This window comes from Podarcis liolepis (genome assembly GCF_965112155.1).
Source record: "Podarcis liolepis genome assembly, chromosome: 5".
NCBI classification, from domain to species: Eukaryota; Metazoa; Chordata; class Lepidosauria; order Squamata; family Lacertidae; genus Podarcis; species Podarcis liolepis.
Window position 1 is genome coordinate 89,596,655 of NC_139556.1, and position 24,065 is coordinate 89,620,719.

The window sequence follows — 24,065 nt, forward strand, 5'->3', positions numbered from 1 at the left end:
CCCTCCCCCACCCCCTTTCTGTGGTTCTAGAGGGGGAGGAAGAGGAGGAGAAAACACAGATGATGATGATGATGATGATGATGGTGGTGGTGGTGACTATTTTAAATGTTTCCTATTCCTTCCGGACTGTTAAATCACACACCACAATGTGCTAAGTAACTTGGAGCAGTGCAAACTGATTGCCTTTAGTCCCTTTCAGGAGTTTTACAGGGGTATGTTCTATGCACTGCCAGTGGTATGGGTCAGGATGCCACCTGCTGGCTCCGTCTCCTCCCTGCAGTTTATCCCCAATTGTTCTAAATTTCCACGCACACAGGGGGAATTTGCATGCATTCCAAGGCACATCAGTTTCAGCAGTGCAACTTGCACCGTGCAAAAATCAAGAGTACTGGTTGTGTGCAGGGAGCCTTAAGTGTATTGAGGTGCATGCATGTAGGCTCCAGGTTTTCTGCAGTAACCAAAGATACACAGCCATGTACATAACTGCTTCAAAAGACTTAAGCATTAATACTTTGAAAATTATACTCCGGAAATGTACGTTTTTCATAAAACTTTGCATATAACATGGCATATAATTGGTTAAATTTTAAAGAAAAGCAAAACAACAACAACAAAAACCCCTGACAATGCATGAGCGATTTAGACATGCAAGAGGTAGTCCAATATGGGCAAGGTTTGAACCACTGAATTCCATATATAAATCTGTTTTAATTGGATTTCTCCTCCATCCCTAACTCATACAGTGTTCCTAGTAAGACACAGGACTTTTGATTCTACACAAAGAAAGACATCTTGGCAGAAGGCAGGTCATTAGCTAAGAGCCTGGTATTAGAAAATGGATGCAGAGGTGGACGATGGATGGGGAAAAAAACACATGATCCAAAGTGGTACTTTAAATGTGATCAGTGGTATTTTAATACCTTCTTTGAGCAGAAGGCCACATCAGAAATTGCTCTGGTTTTAGCTGGAGCTGCCTTGTGGCATGGGCTGGGCTCCTGCTCAACAAGACCTCCGACTCCTTAAGTGCCCAGAAATTGTTCTGTCCTACTTTGGATCCAAGCCAGTGTTTTTATTTTTTAATTTATGCATTTGTTGTTCTTTACATTTTTTTTTTTTTGAAGGCCATTGCCTGTATCAAACTGAGATGGGTTAAAATCACAATAAACCTTAAAAATACCTTGGTTTGAACCCAGAGTTTGCTTAGAGGATTTCCACCGATATCAACAGGACCATTGATTTCAGCAGGTCTACTTTAAGCATGCCTAAGTCTGGATCCAAGCCACTACTTATAAATGTGAGCGTTCAATGTAAACATAAGAAGAGGCTGGATCAACCCTGGATCAAGTGCAGCATCTGGTTTTCCAGTGGCCAACCAGGTGCACACGATAAGCCTGCTAATAATAATAATAATAATAATAATAATAATAATAATAATAATAATTTGTACCCCTCCCATCTGGCTGGGTTTCCCCAGCCACTGGGTGGCTCCCAACAGAATTAATGATGATGATGATGATGATGATGATGATGATGATGATAAAGCAATAAAATATCAGACATTAAATCTTCTCTAAACACAGGAAAGCAACAACACTCTCGATTCTCAGCAACTGGCTTTCTGAGGCATACTGCTTCCGACACAGGAAGTAGAAAATAGCCATCATGGTTAGTTTATCCTCTATGAAGCTTATCCTCTATTTAACTTTTAAAAACTTTCATAAAATAGTTATTTACCATAACTTCAGCTCATGGACGCAGTCTTACAGATTTCTTATTTAGAAATAAGTCTTATGGAATTCACAGTGTACTAACTAAACAGTTATACTCAAAAGTAAATCTCACTGAGATCAGTGGGACTTACTCCCAGGCAAGCGGGTATAGGATCACAGCCTTCATGTGACTTTAAATGCAAACTTCTGAGAAAATGAACATAGAATTTGGCTGCAAGAAAATTAAAGAGGGGACAAGACCCAGGTTGTGACTTTACGTTATATTTTATTGAAAGTTACATGTGGTGTAGTGGGCAGAATGTGTTAAACAAGATGCAGGTTGAAATTTCTTTTCAGTGATGGAGCTCATTTGGTGATTTGGGGGGCATCTCTACCCTACCCTACCTTGCAGCCTTTAGGTAAAGGGGACCCCTGACCATTAGGTCCAGTCGTGACCGACTCTGGGGTTGCGGCGCTCATCTCGCTTTATTGGCCAAGGGAGTCGGCGTACAGCTTCCGGGTCATGTGGCCAGCATGACTAAGCCGCTTCTGGCGAAGCAGAGCAGCGCATGGAAACCGTTTACCTTCCCGCTTGAGCGGTACCTATTTATCTACTTGCACTTTGACGTGCTTTCGAACTGCTAGGTTGGTAGGAGCAGGGACCGAGCAACGGGAGCTCACCCCGTCATGGGGATTCGAACCGCCGACCTTCTGATCAGCAAGTCCTAGGCTCTGTGGTTTAACCCACAGCGCCACCTGCGTCCCTTACCTTGCAGCGTTTAGTGATGATTAAATGGGAGAGGATGAACCATTGTATATTACCTTTAGTTCCTTGGAAGATGTGATAAAGATAATAAAATAATATAAATAATATAAAGATAATAAAATAATATATTGGGAGTTATATATTTGTGTGTAGCTATGCCTCCCCTTAGGTTTGCACCTGGCTGAAACCTTGGTTGTTCATTGCTGCTTATGAACAAGGACAACCACAAGAAAAGTTAATATAACAGAAGAATGTAAGACCTGACTGGCACTCAAGCAAAGTGTTCTAGAAGAACAGCTATATCCATGTGTGTGGCTGGAAGATATTAAAATCTTATGAAATAGAGAGGGCAATTACTTTAACTGAAGAAAGAACAGGACACTCTCTGGACTTAACATCAAGCTGATGGGGAATGTTATTACGTGGGTGGTGCTGTGGTCTAAACCACAGAGCCTAGGGCTTGCTGATCAGAAGGTCGGCGGTTCGAATCCCCGTGATGGGCTGAGCTCCCATGGCTCAATCCCAGCTCCTGCCCACCTAGCAGTTCAAAAACACATCAAAGTGCAAGTAGATAAATAGGTACTGCTCCGGCGGGAAGGTAAACGGTGTTTCCATGCGCTGCTCTGGTTCACCAGAAGCGGCTTAGTCATGCTGGCCACATGACCCAGAAGCTGTCTGCGGACAAACGCTGGCTCTCTTGGCCTATAGAGCGTGATGAGCGCCACAACCCCAGAGTTGTCCACGACTGGACCGAATGGTCAGGGGTACCTTTACTGTTACCTTTACCTCGGGTTAAGAACTTAATTCATTCTGGAGGTCCGTTCTTAACCTGAAACCGTTCTTAACCTGTGGTACCACAGTATTTCTAGCATTCCTTTAAAAAAAACCAAACAAAACCCGTTGTTGAGCTTGGCGTCGTGGTGTCTGGTTATCTCCACTTTCCTCAGCCTGTTGGTTTTTGCATTCCTTGCCATCCCTGGATTTGCTGTCAGTGCCAGAGCAGTCTGGTAAATTTGTCACAGTCTATTATGTTTGCTGTCATGCAGAGAGTTTGTGTGATGTTTTGATAACGTTTTTCCCGCCACCGTTTGGTATCGCCCACCTGCACATGTGTATGTTTCTTGTCTGCAATACACCTCCATACTACTTGATTTTCATTCCAGTCCTGAAATGAGGGAGAGACGAAACCCCAGAGTCCTGAACAACTTCGCAGGAAATCTCATGGCAAAATCTGCCAGGATGAGCTGCTTAGGATACAGTGAATTGCTGGCTCAGCTGTCCTTAGCGGGTGTTAAGTGCCCAATCCTGGCTCAGCTGAAGATAGCCTGGCATAATTTGCTCAATACTGGAGCTTAGCGGAAATTGGCTGAAGCCGGTGTGAGTCCCCAAAACAAGTCATTCTGGGAGTGTGGCAGGGGCAGAACCAGAGAGGCGGGATTTTAGCTTGATCATGTGATCAACCAGGCATAAGGCACTATTTTAAAGGCTTCTTTCCCCTCTGCCAGGCAGTAGTTACATATCGTCATGACCACTGCTCCTTGTGCATTTTTCTAATCTATGGGTTGTGCTGAAGAAGATTCCATCGAAACAGTCAGATTATCCGGGATCACTGTCCTACGTTGTTATTCACTTACTTCTTCAGCACCATGAACACCTAAAAAGTTTTACCTCTTAGCCCACGGGATAGCATCTATTACTTTGCTTCAACCATAGACTTATTATACTTTTAGGGACTTTCAAAGATTGACAGACATGTGTTCATTTGTTTTCAAATATATTAGAGAATTTACAAGTGTACACATTTTGTTTTTGTGGTACTAAATCATGTATATTATGCCATAAGAACTACAGTGCTATCTAGTATACTGGTCTTCGTGTTGCTTGTGTTGTTTGTTGTGTTAAGTTTGCAACACAGGGGGTTGTTGTTCTGTATTAGGTAGAGCAACAGCAGCCCTGTTGCTGAATAGCCTTTGGATCTGGTGTAACATGCAATGGCTTGCTTTTGTGTCAGCTGCTTGAGCATAGGTCTGCTCCCTTAGACTCTGACGCTTCACAGTGTGCCAAGACCATACCCCCTCAGCTGCTCCACTTTAAGCGGGACATCCCAGAATTACAGAAGCCATCCCGGATTCTGAGTGGATCCTGGGATGTCCAGTTTTGGTTCCAGCAAAAACACAGCCCCCAAAGAGTGGCCAGGAGCATTGTCCCCAAAGATACCCCCTTTTTTGGAGAGGGGTGTTTTTGCGTGAGGGTAGGTATGTTGGTAGATATGCTGTACTCCAGCCTCTCACATTATGCACTACCCTCTGTGATCAGAGGCTTTAGCTGGTCTTGCTAATCTCACAATTTTGATCGGTGGGCCTTTTCTGTGGTGACCCCTAACTCTCAGAGCTTTGGCAGATTCACACAGGTGCAGGTGGTCTTACAAAATAGCCTAGCTTAATTCTTTAGTGTGCCCTTTCTGGCTTTCAGAAGCCCTTCCCCATCTCAGGAAGAAGGCAGGACTGATTCAAGTTTCAGAAAGTGGGGCACAGATGCCCCCCCCCACAAATCTACAATTCCCAGAGTTCCCTGTGGAGTGGGAGCAATGGTTAAACCATACCGAGTTCTGAGGGGGAATAGGAGTCTCCTATCAACTCGTAGCACCCTTAACCAATTACAGCTCCCAGAATTCTCTGGGGAAAGTCGTGACTGTTTAAAGTGGTATCATAGCACTTTAAATGTATGGTGTGAATGTGGCCTCTCTCTCTGTGTGTGTGCGCACCTGCGCATGTGCGTACGTGCGCACACACACACACACCTCTGAAGCCCAATTCATTCTGGCAGATCTTCAGAAATGCATTTGGCCTCATAATCTCCAGCAGTGCAGTGACAAACTACCAGACATATTCATTTTGTTGTTGATGTTTCAAGTGCTGCTTGTTCCAGGTTTCGTTCCTTTCCCTTTTTATTGTTTAAATACCACAGAGACCTTTCCTTTTGAGCTATTATGGTAGTAATACACGCTGTAAGATAATGAACCAAACATCGTCTAGCACAGCCCTTTGCATCCAGTCACAATCAGATGCCGTTAGAATAGCTTAATGCCACGTATTTGAAATAACATAAAATGCTTAAAGTTAGCATCCTTTTGTGGAGTCATCTTCCTGGGGAAGGTAATGCTCTGATGGTATTGCTGCCAGACTAAATGTGAAAATGCCAGCCATTTCTCTTTTCTGTCTAAGGAAGTCATGTTTAAGGATTGCATCCATACAGAATGAAGTCACCATCATCATCTCTCTCTCTCTCTCTCTCTCTCTCTCTCTCTCTCTCTCTCTCTCTCTCTCTCTCTGGCTCCATAGCCTCTTCCTGACTTCTGTCAGAAGTGCAGCACTGTACCTACCAACTGGAATTACACATTATGAGTAATCTTTGCACATTACACATTATGAGTAATCAAGTCTCTGTGCTTATTATACATGCAGTTTGCTTTTTAAATTGTGTATTGTGCCCCTTGTTTGTTGCCTATAGAACCATACCCATCAACATTTCTCATATGACAATAGGAACGTTCTATTTAATACTGCTGCTACTAATAATAAGAATAATTTATACTGCACAGATTGGACTGGGTGGCTTCCAACATATATAAAAACATAATCAAATATTTTAAAAACTTCCCTACACAGGGCTGCCTTCAGATGTCATCTCAAGGTTGTATAGTTACTTATCTCCTTGGCTCGGGGGTTGCATAACTCCATACCCTCCAACATTTCTCTGATGAAAATAGGGATGTCCTAAGGGAAAGTGGGACATTCTGGGAACAAATCAGATACTGAGATGGGTTTTGTAAATCCAGAGCTGTTCCTGGAAAAAAGGGACACTTGGAGATCTGTAGCAACTCCCCGGTTTTCACATGGAAAAACTGGCATGATGGAACATTCACCAACATTCCTTGAAGTTCTCAGAATGAAATGCCACCACTGGAATGCTGATAAACATTCCAAAGATGGAAGCGAAAGGTTTATTTCAATTGGGAAAACACTTTGAGTGCTATCTGCCTTGGCATCTTTTTTGTGACTTGAATAACTGCTGTCCTCCACCTTAGCAATTACATTGGATTCTTGGTTACATCTCATGGTTAGTGAGGAGATAGTTTAACTATGAACCCTGGATCGAATGGCCTTGGCTTACCTTAGGGTGGTATAGCAGCAAAAAGGGGAGAATCAAATCAGCAATGTCAAGTGTTAATTGGAATGCTGAATGGTGTAGCAGATATAGCGTCATTCTCTGCCAGCATGAATGGAGATGTCCCTCTATAACAGGGGTCAACAAGGTTTACCTCACCTGGGCAGGTTCACTCCCATGGAGATTGCTCTGTGGGCCAGATCACGTCTGTGCTGATACGACTTCGGGTGTCTGCGTCTGCTGAGACGTGATTTCCGGTGCTGTGGAAGTGAGTTCCCACTCCACGCTGTGCTAGTTTAGTGCAGCATGCGGGGACTTGCCGTGCGGGCGACTTGGTTTGGGGGCGGCTCATGGGCCATTTAAACAACCCCCGTGAGCTGCTTGTGGCCCATGGGCTACAGGTTGCCGACCCCTGCTCTATAACATACTCAATTGGAATGTTGGGCAAGATGGTTGGCCACATAATTTACACATTGGCAAATCCCTAACAAGCTTCCAAGGAAATCACAGAATGCATTTGGAACAACTGAATTAATGTGGGATATGCTCTGCAGGGACACGGGTGGTGCTGTGGGTTAAACCACAGAGCCTAGGACTTACCGATCAGAAGGTTGGCGGTTCAAATCCCCGCAATGGGGTGAGCTATTGCTCGGTCCCTGCTCCTGCCAACCTAGCAGTTCGAAAGCACGTCAAGTTGCAAGTAGATAAATAGGTACCACTCTGGTGGGAAGGTAAACGGCATTTCCGTGCCCTGCTCTGGTTCGCCAGAAGTGGCTTAGTCATGCTGGCCACATGACCCGGAAGCTGTACGCCGGCTCCCTCGGCCAGTAAAGCGAGATGAGCGCTGCAACCCCAGAGTCGGCCACGACTGGACCTAATGGTCAGGGGTCCCTTTACCTTTACCTTTACCTTTACCTATGCTATGCTGAGCCAAATTCTATGGTGCTCTGTATGTATGAGGGCAATGGGGAGTCTTTTTAGGTCATTGATGAAGCTAAGTGATGGATTTCAGATAGACTTAAAATCCAAGCACTTGAATAATGATTTTGGTACTTGTTATAAAACTTCCCAGTACAGATTTTTGGCTGGGCATGGGGCAAGGGGAAGACAGCATATTTAATAGGATGAAATCATATGCCATATAAGTAAATATAAATGCATATCACTCATTTGCTGACAAGCGTCTGTAGATGACATTTTACCAATTTTGCAAGAGGCTCCTTGTAAGTAACTGTTAGCTGAAAATCAGGTATTTATGCAATTATGATAATTATATCTGTGCATCTGCTGTGGTATGCTTGTAATTATTTCATTAAAACGGCAATTATAATTGTAGGTGATAATGATGTATTTGGAGCACATTACAAAAATCCTTATAAACTGGCAGAGGCGAACTTGGTGCAGCTCTAAAGCCCTGTACATTATTTTAATGGAAATGTCAGGAATTATTAGCACAGACTATGAACTGCCTTCAAAAATTATATGAAACTCATAAAGCTTATTTTTATCCCCCCTGCCAAAAACATAAACTCCAGGCTAACATTTCAGAAGTCATTTTAGGAAGGGGAAAAAAGGATGAACAGTAAATGGAATAAATAAATGGCCATCTACCTCTTGCACACTTTGGTCCAGTTCAGACACAAGAAACCATGGTTTGCACTGTGTGCACAGGGAGGCATGAACCTTGGGCTCACATGTTCCCTCATTACAGGACCCCTTCATAGTGAATTAAAGGTAAAGGGAGCCCTGACCATTAGGTCCAGTCGTGGTCCATCTCGCTTTATTGGCCGAGGGAGCCGGCGTACAGCTTCCGGGTCATGTGGCCAGCATGACTAAGCCGCTTCTGGCGAACCAGAGCAGTGCACGGAAACACCATTTACCTTCCCGCTGGAGTGGTACCTATTTATCTACTTGCACTTTGAGGTGCTTTTGAACTGCTAGGTTGGCAGGAGCAGGGACCGAGCAACAGGATCTCACCCCGTTGGGGGGATTCGACCCGCCGACCTTCTGATCGGCAAGTCTTAGGCTCTGTGGTTTAACCCACAGCGCCACCCACATCTCCCTCATAGTTCATTAGAAGCTTTCAATTGTGGTTAGAAACAAACCACAGTTTACAGTTTTGCTCTAACAGGGTTGCTGAAGTAATGCCCTCTAGATGTAGCTGGAATACAGCTCCCTTCATCTTTGAGAATTGGCCATGGTGGCTGGGACTGATGAGCAGTCCAACAACATCAGGAGAGTACCGTGTTGGCTACCCCAGTACAAGCCATAACTTTTTCTCAAACCAGAACCAAACCATGCGTTTTCATTATGTTTGCATTAGGAACTTGCTTGCCTGTTGCAAGTGAACTTGCTGGTGAACTTCTCCAGGCTCAGTCCAGAAACAATCTTCAGCAACACAGGCTCAGTTATATATCTCTCAAAAGAGGGTGAAGAACATTAGAAGCCCATGGATTCTTCTCCAGCTTGGATTTTATTCTGAGCTGGAGAAGACTTCCCACCACTGGCTCACCCTCAGAAAACTAGGGCTGAAGAGGAGGCAGGGAGAGAGTCCATCATCACAGGGGAGCCTATCTGCACAAAGATTTTCTATGGTGCAGGAGGTGAGCTTTTGCTTCTTACACTTTTCTGGAGGGGAAGCTGTTCAAACCAGCCAACTAGTGAGCCACAGACAAATGACTCTCTTGCTTTGCTGGGGGCTGGTTCAGCAAAGAACCGAGTTATTATCAATACTGAAGTCAAGATGCTTGGCTCATTTCTAGTTAAATCTGTGAGCCAAGTGGAGTACATCCATCTCTATTTGTGGCAACCTTTAAATAGCTTCTGCCATTTTGGAAATGATGTATTTTGCACAACGACCTCTCCCGGATCCAAATGCAGCCCAGAAGCTTGTCGCTTTGCTTGTGCTTTACACCTCCCTGTTTCTTTGCAATCCCAGGCAGGCAGCAAAACCAGAGGTTTGCTGAATCCTTGGATGGCCACCATACAAAATCAGTAGACTGTGTTTGATTTGGATGGGTCACAAATTGTTCAGCCCTAATATAGGAGAGGCAAAAGCCCCTTACTGGCTAAAACTTTCAGCTCCACTTAACAAAGGATGATATTCCTATGCACACACCACTTTCGTGTAGGAAAAATGCACTTACATGCAGGAAAGTAACTTGATATGATATTGCTAATATTTAGAGTGGCTGCTTGCACTGCTCCCCCCAAAAGAAAGAATCCTGTGACCAAAATTGAAAAAGAGGATAAAATAACACAAATCTGCAAAAAAAGGCATGCACTAATTTAAATGTAGCAGTAGCTAATGAAATTTCAACAGATATTCTGTACATCTTACCATAGTGGGAATAACCTAACTCCCTTGTTTTCAGTGGGTTCACTCTCAGTAAGACTTACCTGGATATCACAAGGTCTCAGCCATGGCCAAGACAGAATTCAAACCCAGGTCTCCATTTTCTCTAGTTCAGCATTTGATGCAACCACCCCCAAGCACTGCATTCTGCATTATAGACTCAACACCCCATACTTTTCACCCGTAAGAATGCTGACTTGTGCTGGGGTGTTGTCTAATTTCCCACCTTGGCAACCACAGGTGTGGAACAACTCATAGAGGTGGGGAAATTGACAAACGTGATGGAATCACAACACTGGAAAGGATTCCTACAAGGGCAAAATAATGCAAGATGGGGCAATATTTTGGGTTGCTTTCCCATGTTGGTGGTTATGGGGAATCCTGCCCTCAGCTAAAACCAGTTTCACACAGTACTTATAATATTATAAAAATATATATTCTTATGGAAGAAATATAAACAAGCAAGCTACTGCACTGCCATAAGTGTTCCTGCCCATGCTCCCACCCCAAATGTATATTTTATTGATTTTCCTTAGCTCAGGTTAAGACTGAAGTGACAAAGTGTTTCAATTTCCAGAGTTGCCCTGGAGGACTGAGACAATTTACAATCATTTCTGCAGTAAAATTGCTACCTCGTGATATTGACCAACGCAATTGCATGTAGCCTTGGTGAGCAAATGTGAGCGTATAAATATTTGCCTTTCTATTTGTTTTTAAATGAAATGTATTACCTTATTAATGTCATTGTCAAGCCTTATTTCAACTCTGCTGGATGAAAAAGGTGATTTGGAAGTACCGCTTTCTTGCTAATTTGTTTATGTGTTAAGGATGGGATCTATCAATGGCTAGACAGCTGCTCCCTCCATCGCCTGCCAGCCACCAATGTAGGGATTTGATTCTCGTCAGGTTCTCGGCTTGCCTGGGAGAGGGATGGTACAGTTGATCCAGACCAGGGATGGGGAACCTGTGCTCCTCCTTGTGTTGGTGCCTGCTCAACATTTCTCCTGTGTTTTTGGACTGTTCTCCATCAATTAATGAGGAAAGAAATTGGACTGAAAACATTAAAAAGGGAAGAGAAAATACCAGATAAATTCTCATGGGTCGAGATGGCAGAAAAATTAAATTCACTCCACATTTAAAGGTGAATCTGCCTAATTCACAGTTTCTAAAAATGACACACGAATCAAAACGTAACTGTCCTTTGAAATTTGCCAATCCCTGAAATTTGCAATGTGGTTCTCCAACCAAGTAATATGAGCAGGAATCCATGTCTATATAAAAATATGTATATAAAAGTGTATATAAAAATGAGGATATGGGTGAAAATAACATTGAGATGCATTCTCTTGGGAAAAACTGCTCCGCAAAGTTGCATACAATAGGCAAAATTGCAAGTTTATTAAGTGAAATTTGCAGATGAATTTTTGCAGGGGCTTTTTTAAAGAAATCATAAATACGCAGAAATGTGGTGAACTGATCTTATGACTGGAAAGAGCAAGGAACCAAAAGAAACCCAAATGGAGAGATTAACCCATTCCTAGTGCAAGTTTATTTTTTTAATCTTCTAATATTACTCAAGGGTGGCTGACTGGTGTACATGATGAGAGTTGGCATATGATTTCAATCCTACCACCCCATCAATCTAGTCCTCAGGACAGAATGTAAATCTGCGGCTTAATCGACAGATCTACAAACCTTTCCAAGGGATCATTCAACCATGGTACGTAGGAGGTATGACAAGGACTGTGCCGTATTTCCCCCCTTGCTTTTAACAGTGTTAAGCGAGCAGCTTCAAAATATGGTGCCTTTGCTTGGCAGGGCACAAATGCTTTAAAAAGGGCTGCAGGGAGCCACTGTCTGTTGCTTCCTGTGCAACTCTATGCACAAAGGGTCATTTTACATACAAGAAAGCGGCTGCCCCTCTTGAGAGAATAGCAGCACAATCCTGGGTATAAGAATGCATGGATGTGGAATATGTTTGCAGCCTGCAGGTGCAAGCCTAAAACGTGTTTGTGGGTTCAGACCCAGAAACCTCCCCCTTAAACAAATTCACACTTGACTCAAATTTTGGTTTTGGTTTTTGGCAGAATTTAGGCCACAACTTTATTGATTACAGAAAGTGACTGGTTGCATAGGCTCTGGTTCGACTAGTTCCCTGCCATGCAGGTAGCGCTGCCCCAGGGTTCCAGCATAGGTCAGCCAAGGGTGAACACATGGGTAGACAAAAAGCTAGGAACAAGCTATCCCCGCCACCCAAATGTCCCCCTGGACTCAGGCACAGGCACAGCCCCCTCTCAGGGGTTGACCAAACCATCGAGTCCCTGGATTCCTTTAACGGAATACCCTTCACATAGGGATGGCGAGAGCGTTCTCCCATTCCTATCACCTGAACCAGAGCCTATCCGCAACCTTACAAGTTGTGACGATTTGCTACGCGGCAGGCGAAACCCAAATGGCAACAGCCAATCAGCCAAGTGGGGGAAATTCCTGCCGTGCCCCTGTCCTAATGACAGATGACACACGACGGCATAGCAAGGTCAAGTGCAAAGCCCTAAATATATGGAGAGGTGGGCGAGTGTTCCGAATGCACGCGCCGAAAGAGGAAGCTCACGTGCATGGGTATAAATAGGTCCCTCGAACTATTTGGACTGCGCCCCATTGGCCAGATTGCACCCAGCTATGAGGGACCTACCAATCGGATATTGTGACTGTCCAATATACCCACCCACAACACAGGGTGTTGGTTTTCCAGGCCTCACTGCAATACGTGCCCTCTTTAAGGGAGGACCCAATTTACAGGGAAGTAACACTCAGTAGAGGGTGTCAAGGTGCGACAGCGATGCACACCTGACCTCCAGCTGGTTGCATCAGTGCTTCTCAGCAAGGGATGCAGGAAGGAGGAGTGAGACTGTGGGAGCATCAAATTGTCTCCACCAGTACATGTGCACCGCACCAACCTTGCCACCACCTCACCTCCCTCTCTACTTCCTGGGAAGCAGCAGCGATCAGAGTTCAGGTGAGTCCCACTGCCCCACCATGCCATTCCACTATTGGTAACGCCCATTAAGTTTGCTCTTCTTTAACTCTGGGCAAACCTTACAATTGGGCTGTGTCTGCAAACACATTACAAATGCAAAATAATATCTATGGAACATTTCTGGTGCATTGACTATCCTAAGAGGGTGCACTTGAAAATTGCAGGGATGGTTTTGTATGCGCTCCCTGATAGCCTTTAAAAAAGGAAAGCAGATAAATAACACCAGAAAGGCAAAATGAGAGCCACATGACAAGACCACACTCAGGTCTGTGAGGGTTCCTTGCTGCCTTAGAGTGTATTATTAAATCACTTTGGCATCCTGAGTTGCCAGTAGTGTTAGTGCAAGCATCCAAAAATAACCAATGAATTGCTTTCCTTAAAACTCCAGAGAGATGGGATGTCTGCCAAGGAAGCATGATAAAACAAAGGACCATAAATAAATTAAAGTCACTAACCTACTGTAAATGTTTTCACTGCATTTGCTTGTTCCTCTCTTACGGTTTTAGCTTCCTGGTCCAACCTGACAGGCTTTGTGGTGTTTTTAATCTTGCTTCTTTTCTGTTTATCTGCATTTCCATGCCGTTTTTCTTTCAACACATGGATAAGTCCTCCTCACAGTTACTTGGGTTTTAACCAGAGAATAGTAGGTAGGGTAGTCGATGGTCATGGAAATCTACTCCTCTCCCAAGCTTTCTGGCACCTTAGAGCCAGGACAGACGTTGTTGTTGTTGTTGTTGTTGTTGTTGTTGTTGTTGTTGTTGTTGTTGTTGTTGTTGTTGTTGTTGTTGCTACACAGCTATGAGTGGTTGCCAAATAATAATAATAAGAATATTATCATCATCATCATCATCATCATCATCAATATGCCGCCCATCTGATTGGGCTGCCCCAGTCACTCTGACTGGCTTCCAACAATTATGAAACCACAGTAAAACATCAAACATTTAAAACTTCCCTATACAGGGCTGCCTTCAGTTGTCTTCTAAAAGCCAGATAGTTGTTTATTTCTTTGGCATGTGGCAGGAGGGCGTTCCGCAGGGCAGGTGCCACTACCAAGAAGGCCCTCTGAGTGAAGCAGAGCAGTAGTGGTGTTGGAGGGGAGAGCTGTGAGTCCCATGTGGCCTCTCTGCTTGTTGACCTCTGATGCAGTGGTAGACGCTGGCCACATTTCATAGCATATGTTTAAAGCATTAGGCCCCTTTAAACAGTCATGGCTTCCCCCAAAGAATCATGGGTTCTGTAGTTTGTTGAGAGTACCGAGTTGTTAGGAGAACCCTTATTCCCTTCACAGAGCTCCAATTTCCAGAGCAGTTTAATAATTTCCAAGCTCACCCAGGCTGGATCTAGACAGATCAAAGAAGAGTTTTGGTTAAATGCATTGCAAACTTTGTATGAGAGATCCGGTTGGCAAAAACGGAACTCCACAGCACCATCTGGTGTCACAGTGTTAAAATGCATAAACAACGCATATAAAACCCTTTTTCTTCCTTTCTTCCAATGTAGCCGAGTCCCCAGTGAGCTTCATGGCACCGGGGCGGCGGTGGCGGGGGGGGGGGGGAGGATGATGAATAGTACATGCAACTCTGCTCCTTTTGTCCATGCAATTATAATCGGCTAGAGGAGACACCTGAATTGGAAAAGTTACATGCACTCAGGGTTCAGGTACCTTTCCATGGAACTTTAGAAGTTTGAAATGCAAGTCGAAGTGTAAATGCCCCTCATCTCAAGTGCACATTTACACAAATACATACACCTGTGTACGCCTCGCAGTGCTGAGTCTGCCACTTCACACATTACAGAACGCAAGATATATTTTCAACTCTTGGTTATAGAACAGTTATGCTCTCCTATGACAAACCTCCTCTTTGCTTTCAAATCACAGAAGAGGGCTATGGCAGAATAAATGAGCACAGCCAATGGGTGGAGACCCTTAAACAACCATATATATTTATGGTATATATATGTATATATATGTGTGTGTGTGTGTGTGTGTGTGTGTGTGTATATATATATATATATATATATATGTTTTCGTAGATTTTCACGGGTACAGGAATGCAGGTTTTGGTGTCCTCGGGTGTCTTCCCGTGTAAAAGTTGGGGTGTCTAGGCGACGTTTCGACGAGGTCTCACTCGTCATCTTCAGGCTGGTGCTTTCGGCTTCTTGTTACTGGAACAGAGCGGGATCTCAGTGTTTGAGTTCCTATAAATACTGTAGAGGGGTGTGGTGTATTGCCTCAAAAGTTCTGGGCAGAGGGGAAGTTCCCAGGCTAGTGTTCTTTTCTTCTTTTGTTCCTTAATTACTTGAGGGATATCTTGAGTGATTACTTGAGTGATATTCTGAGTACCACTTAGGTGGGTCATTGGGTGTGGATTAGTTGCTAAAGCCTTCGTGTCTTGACCTCTTGAATTTGTGAAGAGTTTTTCTGGGAAGATGGCTGTACTGCACTTAGTTGTGCTTTGGCTTGGCTTCGTGTATAGGGGCGAGCTGTGGTTTTGTGCCCTGTGCCAGCCAGATCTGTGTAGGGATTGCAGGGGGGTGCAGCATCCGGAGGTGCCACTATGGTTTGGTTACTGGATGGTGTCTGTAATTTATCTGTGGAGAGGGTCTGGGTTTGGGTCTGGTGTGGTTGATTGGTGGTGGCGTTCTGTGTGCCTCTGGATCTGGTGTCGGTTTTTGTGGGGAGGGCTAATTTCCAGATGTCTGGCAGGCGATGTTCTGCGATACAAGAATGCCGTCAAAAAAGAAGAAAAATCTTCCTCTCTTTTCCAACACATGAAAGAAACAGGACACGAAATTAATTTTGCAGATTCCAAATTGCTCTTTAACATGGAACATCACCACAAGAGAATAATCATGGAAGCCATCGAGATAGAGAAACACCCTCACAACATGAACAAGCGTGACGACACGTCCCGCCTGCCAGACATCTGGAAATTAGCCCTCCCCACAAAAACCGACACCAGATCCAGAGGCACACAGAACGCCACCACCAATCAACCACACCAGACCCAAACCCAGACCCTCTCCACAGATAAATTACAGACACCATCCAGTAACCAAACCATAGTGGCACCTCCGGATGCTGCACCCCCCTGCAATCCCTACACAGATCTGGCTGGCACAGGGCACAAAACCACAGCTCGCCCCTATACACGAAGCCAAGCCAAAGCACAACTAAGTGCAGTACAGCCATCTTCCCAGAAAAACTCTTCACAAATTCAAGAGGTCAAGACACGAAGGCTTTAGCAACTAATCCACACCCAATGACCCACCTAAGTGGTACTCAGAATATCACTCAAGTAATCACTCAAGATATCCCTCAAGTAATTAAGGAACAAAAGAAGAAAAGAACACTAGCCTGGGAACTTCCCCTCTGCCCAGAACTTTTGAGGCAATACACCACACCCCTCTACAGTATTTATAGGAACTCAAACACTGAGATCCCGCTCTGTTCCAGTAACAAGAAGCCGAAAGCACCAGCCTGAAGATGACGAGTGAGACCTCGTCGAAACGTCGCCTAGACACCCCAACTTTTACACGGGAAGACACCCGAGGACACCAAAACCTGCATTCCTGTACCCGTGAAAATCTACGAAAACAAATATCTCACCTCTACGGGGAGGAAACCTTCCAGCTGACAAGAACCTACGAGAAACTAGAAATCCGAAGAGCCACCATCTTATGTGATCTCTTGTTCCTACGCAACTGCCGAGACAACAACTTAATTCCCACATGCTTCCAACTTAAATTCCACTCTAAAACCCCAGCTACCGAAAGGATCCTGAAACGAACTGAACTATCCCTAATCAGAAACGAACTACATAAGAAAAGATACCTACTAAACCAAACCAACAAAGATCTGCTCACTCTTCACCTCAAACTCTGTAACAAAATCCACCCTGCACTCTGGGACAAATGCAAACAACTAGCCGTCTGGAGAGCTGAAACTGAGACCTCACATAAGACAGACACACACACCAACAAACTCCACAAACTAGAGAGACGCCAGAAGCCCAGCCACCCTCCACAACAACCCATGAAACAAACAGTACATAACATATCAGACAGGATCCTCACCTCAACTGAAACCAAAGTACTCTCCAAAGGTTTCAACTTTGCAGTTACCCCGAGACGCATCCCCACGGAAAACATCATATGCGGAGTCGAAGCTAGCCTAACCAAAATCAACCCAGATGAAGCCAATAAAATCAGACTTGAAGTCACCAACATCCTCTGCTCCAGCAAACCACCCAGAAGCAATTTACACAAAGAAGAACAGAAAGCACTCACCAACCTGAGGAAAGACAACAACATAATCATTCTCCCAGCAGACAAAGGTAATGCCACTGTTGTGATGAACACATCGGACTACCAAGCAAAACTATCAAATCTACTCCAAGACCCTACCTACCAACCTATAAAAACAGATCCCACCACCTATCTGGAAAAAACCACCAAATCCAAAATAAAAGCCTCTCCTATCAGTGAAGAAATCCAGCTAAGAATCATCCCCAGAGAAAAATCATCCAGATGCCCCAAACTCTACGGCCTCCCCAAGATACACAAAGAAGGAACACCACTCAGACCAATAGTCAGCTCCATAGGCTCACCTCTACAAAATCTCGCTAAATTTCTCGCTAAGCAACTTCAGCCCTATGCAGAATCCATCTCTTCACACGTTACAAACTCCTTCCAGTTCATAGAAACAATAAAGAAGCAAAACCTACATCCCGATGACCTACTTGTGAGCTTCGATGTTGTATCTCTCTTCACACAAGTGCCCATTAATGAAGCCTTGACAGCCATTCAAAACAAATACAATCCCCCCGAATACATCCTGGACCTGACCAACCACTGCCTAACCAACACGTACTTCATCCACAATGGACAAAGATACAAACAGATAGAAGGAGCACCTATGGGATCACCCCTCTCACCGGTCATCGCAAATCTGTACATGGAACACTTTGAAACCAATGCTTTAGACAAGTCAGAACACAAACCCAAACTTTGGCTCAGATATGTTGACGACACCTTTGTAATTTGGCCACACGGGAAAGAAAAACTAGATAGCTTCCTCACACATCTCAACAGCCTACACCCCAAAATACAATTCACTATGGAAATAGAAGCCAACAACCAGCTTCCCTTCCTTGACGTCCTAATCTACAAAAAACCTGATGGCTCCCTAGGACACACTATCTACCGGAAAAAAACACACACCAACCGCTACTTACATGCTCAATCACACCACCACCCTGCACAAATAAACTCCGTAGCCAAGACCCTCATCTCCAGAACCAAACGCCTGGCTGACAAAGACCACTTGACAACTGAGTTACAGAATCTCTCAAATGTGTTAATCGCCAATGGATACCAGCAAAACAGGGTTAAGAAGCTAATCCAAAAAGAAACACCCCCCAAAAACCAAGACACGGAAGAAAACAATGGCATGGCCCTCCTTCCTTATATCAAGGGCACTACAGATAAAATTAGCAAAATCCTCCATAAACACAATATCAAAACAGCCTTTTGCACCAACCAAAAAATAGCCAATATCCTCAGAAACCCCAAAGATAAAATCCAGTTGGAAAACCAAGGGGTCTATGAAATACCCTGCAAAGTCTGCCCAGCCACGTACATTGGACAAACAAACAGACGAATAAATGCACGTATCGCAGAACACAAGAATGCCGTCAAAAAAGAAGAAAAATCTTCCTCTCTTTTCCAACACATGAAAGAAACAGGACACGAAATTAATTTTGCAGATTCCAAATTGCTCTTTAACATGGAACATCACCACAAGAGAATAATCATGGAAGCCATCGAGATAGAGAAACACCCTCACAACATGAACAAGCGTGACGACACGTCCCGCCTGCCAGACATCTGGAAATTAGCCCTCCCCACAAAAACCGACACCAGATCCAGAGGCACACAGAACGCCACCACCAATCAACCACACCAGACCCAAACCCAGACCCTCTCCACAGATAAATTACAGACACCATCCAGTAACCAAACCATAGTGGCACCTCCGGATGCTGCACCCCCCTGCAATCCCTACACAGATCTGGCTGGCACAGGGCACAAAACCACAGCTCGCCCCTATACACGAAGCCAAGCCAAAGCACAACTAAGTGCAGTACAGCCATCTTCCCAGAAAAACTCTTCACAAATTCAAGAGGTCAAGACACGAAGGCTTTAGCAACTAATCCACACCTAATGACCCACCTAAGTGGTACTCAGAATATCACTCAAGAAATCACTCAAGATATCCCTCAAGTAATTAAGGAACAAAAGAAGAAAAGAACACTAGCCTGGGAACTTCCCCTCTGCCCAGAACTTTTGAGGCAATACACCACACCCCTCTACAGTATTTATAGGAACTCAAACACTGAGATCCCGCTCTGTTCCAGTAACAAGAAGCCGAAAGCACCAGCCTGAAGATGACGAGTGAGACCTCGTCGAAACGTCGCCTAGACACCCCAACTTTTACACGGGAAGACACCCGAGGACACCAAAACCTGCATATATATATATATATATATATATGAGTGTTAGCAGCACATCCCTGGGAAGTTGGTGTGCTGGGCATGCAATTGCCCTGCCGTGATAGCATTTAACAGCAGTTCAGAGGAAAGTGCTGATCAGATTAGGACCAGGCTCCAGCTGCCTCTGGTACTTGACTCTGTATGAGTTCCATGCTTCTTCTTTTTTTTAAAAAAAAAGCTGTAATGTTTCAATTTGAGAAACTGGACAAGGCTGAAGAAAGTTCAGATAAACAACAGGGATCAGAAAGAACTGGATTTGCTTTGCCTAAACGGCCTCAGCCCAGTATACCTGAAGAAGTGTCTCCATCCCCACCGTTCAGCCCAGACACTGAGGTCCAGTGCCGAGGGCCTTCTGGCAGTTCCCTCGCTGTGAGAAGTGAGGTTACAGGGAACCAGGCAGAGGGCCTTCTCGGTAGTGGTGCCCATCCTGTGGAACGCCCTCCCACCAGATGTCAAGGCAATAAACAACTATTTTACTTTTAAAAGACAAGTGAAGGTGGCCCTGTTTAGGGAATTTTTAATGTCTGATGCTGTATTGTTTTTTATATTCAGCTGGAAGCCGCCCAGAGTGGCTGGGGAAACCCAGCCAGATGGGCAGAGTAAATAAATTATTATTATTATTATTATTATTATTATTATTATTATTATTACTACTACTATATGGACAGGGCTGGGGCAAGACAAGGCAAAGGGCAAGATGGCGTCTCTTATGTACAGAAGCTGGGCAGATTGGCAATTGATTCTTGTTGAGTGTCATGAACTGGCAGGACAACAAGGAGGAAGAAGAGGTTCCAGACGAGAGGTGTAGTGGAGACTGGGACACTCCAGGGCTGGGGAAGGAGAGGTTGTTGTAGGAAGTACTTAAGGGGTGATGGAGCATGGTGAGGCGATGGGGGTCAGTGCACAGGGAGCCATTCCTCCACAATTATGGCTGGCTCTGAGGCATAGGGAGAAGCAGGTAGGGCTCTCCAGCAGGCAAGGGCCCACAGCCCAGCTCCCTAGCTGGCCAGGTGGGGCTCACTCGCTCTGGGAGGAGGTGTGTGATTCCTCAGCAGGTGAGGGTAACATGCTTCATCAGGCCAAGATGCTGCAATCATCATGCATAATATAAAAGGGTGGCACTGGTGAGGGCCTGTGTCTGTTCAACTGCCCCTGTTGATGGATCTTAGCTTGGATGCTGCAAGATGTGGACATGTAGGTGAGTGCAGGACTTGACATACTGATTTGCCACCAGGTAGTTCAGGGTTTCAGGACACTGAGGGCAGCAGCCTAGGCTAGGATCTTATACAGAGGGGAATAACCAGGCAGGGGGACAGCTGCTGGTTATTGGGGCCCATAGGTTCAAATACTGTCATCTGTGCTGCTTAACATCTATATGAAGCTAGTCACTGGGAGATTTGGAGCAAAGTCTCACTGATTTGCTGACAACACCTGGCACTATCTCCCTGTTCCATCTGCATTAGGAGGGGCTGTGCAGGTTTGCTTCTGGAGGTGATAATAGGCTGGATGTGGGCTGGAAAATTGAAGCTGAATCCATAGAAGGTAGAGGCACTGTAGAAGGGCAGTCTCTGTGTCTGGAAGTTGGCAGAGTGGCCCATTCATGATGGAGCCCTACCAATCTTGAAGGTGCAGGAAGATGTTCCTTGGTGGATACTCCTTGAACCAGCCCCATCACTTGAGACTCAGGTGGCCTTGGTGGCTAGGAGTGCCAATAGGCAGCTTCAACAGATGCCTCAGCTATTCCTGGGTAGGGACAGCCTGCAATGGTCGCTCATGTTCTGACCAGCTCCGGGTTGGACTACTGTAATGAGGTCTATGTGGGGCTGCCCTTGAAGACAGCTCACAAATTATAACCAGTCTAAAATGTGGCAGACAGGGTGCAAATGGAAGCAGCAGGCTGATCTCCTGTAACTCCCTATTTAAAGACAACTTCATTGGTTGCCTGCTGTTTTCCAGGCATTTAAACCCTGAGCAGCCTGGTTTCCTAATACCCAAGAAAGCCTCTCTTGTACCAGCCTGCCCATATATTAAGATCAGTGTCTGAAGCCCAACTGGTCATCCCTGCATAGAATAAAGTGCACTAGGGGCTGTTCAAACATTTTTTCAGTGACAGTTTCATGTCTGAAGAGCATCTCTTCCAGCAGGCTTTTGAATGAGGGAAACTGTGGTTTGCTAAAACTTATGAATAGTTCAATGCTGCTGCTTTTTATCATGAGTTGTATGGAAATATCTGTTTTAAATCTTGTGTGCCAAGCTGGCTACTCTGTTGTGGCAAAGGGCAGTGTTTGAATTTCTCAATAGTTACTTCAGGCTGCTTTCGGCATGAACATTAGATTGTCAAGTCGTTGGGAGAAAAATTGAAATGGAGAAGCCTCCTTTGGATTTGGCATAGAGCAGATTTTGCTGTCTACAGATTTCTGAGCATGCCTAGGCATGTCTTTGCCCCAAAAGATGTTGGGGAAGGAGGAGGACAGTTGTTTTTTATTTATTTTTTACACAAGGACCAATGGCTTGATTAGGCAGCTTTCTACATTAATAAATGCTACCAATAAATAAAAAGAAATGCTACCCATGCAAGAGAACTTTCTACTGAAGCTGATAACACCCTGCTGCTATTTTTTTTAAATAAAGCAACAAATGTCCGCTGTACATGTGCTATATGAAACGGTTTCTATGGAAATGTCCTGAGCTCAATCAGTCTTGAACAGGAGGATATTTTGAAGAATAATTAGCCTGAGCTTTTTAAAAAAAAAATCCATGGGGTGACACAAGAAAGTTGGGGTGCATTTCAGCCGAATGTGTTCCGAAAGAGATAACACTTCACATTGTATCCAACTTTGTGACGGGGAGTTTCCTTTTCATTTATTTCTTACAAACATGCTTCACCCCCCCCCTCCACCCCAGCAATTGCTTGTTCTTTTTCTCCTCAAAGCAAGATGAAATTTGCATTTACCTGAGGTTGGGATTTGTGATGTACTAGAATGTCACAAATTTGATGGGTGTAGAAGGGGGAAAAAGTGGACTGGTCCAATTTGTCTTGTGTACGTAGGCATTTATTCAGAAGCACCAAGGCTACAGGAGCACCCTCTCTCCTTTTGTGTGCCATCCCTCCTAACATACTTAACCCATTTATGCCAGAATTAACCCATTTATGCCAAAATCACCTGTTTGTCAGGACTTGCAAAATGCTGTGCACAGAGCTATACAGGCGTCGCTGACCACATATCTTCTAACTGTCCCTATTTTCCTGGGACATTCCTGGAATTACAGAAGCCACCCTATCTTCTGATTTGATCCTGGAATGTCCCAGGGATGAGCTGGCTATGGCACTTACAGTGCTAAGCTCATTCCTCGGACATTTGCTTCTAAGACAGGCATAGGCAAACTCGGCCCTCCAGATGTTTTGGGACTACAACTCCCATCATACCCAGCTAACAGGACCAGTGGTCAGGGATGATGGGATTTGTAGTCTCAAAACATCGGGGGGGGGCGAGTTTGCCTATGCCTGTTCTAAGATGTGTGTCTTTGGGGGGTATTTCCCCCCAAGGGTTACATTTACTTCTGGGTTGGCCACATGCCAGTGCTGGGCGGGGCAAGAGGCAAAAGTGGGTGGAGCAATTGATGCAAATTTTACCTTTGTGTGCATTTGACACACACTCGTACGCCCCTCTCTGTCCTCCATCCCAAGAAGCAGGAGGAATTGCCAGAGTTTAAGGACACATTTCAGCCTTAACAAATAAACTCAAAGAAGATGCAAAGCTGGTCGGTGGTGTGCCTGGGAAGGGAATGCGGGAAGAGTCCCAAAGGCTTCAGGGGCTGAATTTGGAGCTTGCAGTTGACAACATTGCAACTGGCTTTGTTCTGCAGCAATTAGTAGTCATCTGCATTTATCTTTGAGCCCCCCAAATTGCCGAGCACCTTCTAATTGCTGTCACTCAGGCCACAGCTGCAGGAGCCTAGTGAAATGTTGCCAACTCTTTTTTCCTGCGAAGGCTCCCATGCATTTAATAGCTGTCACCAACAGCCTATTTTAAAAGCACATCTTTTCCCATTGTTGTGGCTTCTTGCTGGGACAAGCCGCGCTGGTTGAATTTCTGCCCAAAATGCAACTCTTTACAGGATCCCTACCAGAAAAGAAAAATGCTGGGGCAAAAGAGGTGGGCAACATACTCAAACACTTGCATTGATATATATATTTTTCCTGCCTGTTCCCACCGGTCATGCCATGAGAATGCTCCTGAAAATAGGCCCTTGGCACCAAATAAATACGTTTGGGATTGAAGTGATTACCTCAGTGGAAAGTTGACTCATGCCTAGACATATATTTATGTTCTTGTGTTGAGTACATCAGTAAACACACTTTAATCCCAGTAATCTAAGCTCTTTAGAAAACAGGAAAATTGTCCAAAATTGCAGGACTTCAGTGCTGCGAGCATCTGGTCGTGTACCACATTTGCATATAGAGCAACGAAAT

At 44.7% G+C, this 24,065-nt stretch overlaps 1 protein-coding gene and 1 long non-coding RNA gene across 11 annotated transcripts in view; one reads left to right on the forward strand and one right to left on the reverse strand.

Moving 5' to 3' along the window:
• Positions 1-2,254, reverse strand: part of LOC310707497 — a 579,039-nt gene extending 576,785 nt beyond the window's left edge. Inside the window, exon 1 of the long non-coding RNA XR_014526514.1 lies at positions 2,115-2,254. This is a non-coding gene — a long non-coding RNA (uncharacterized lncRNA). The remainder of the gene's footprint in view (positions 1-2,114) is intronic.
• NLGN1 (neuroligin 1) overlaps positions 1-24,065 on the forward strand; it is a 657,716-nt gene that overhangs the window by 191,180 nt on the left and 442,471 nt on the right. The window lies entirely within an intron of this gene.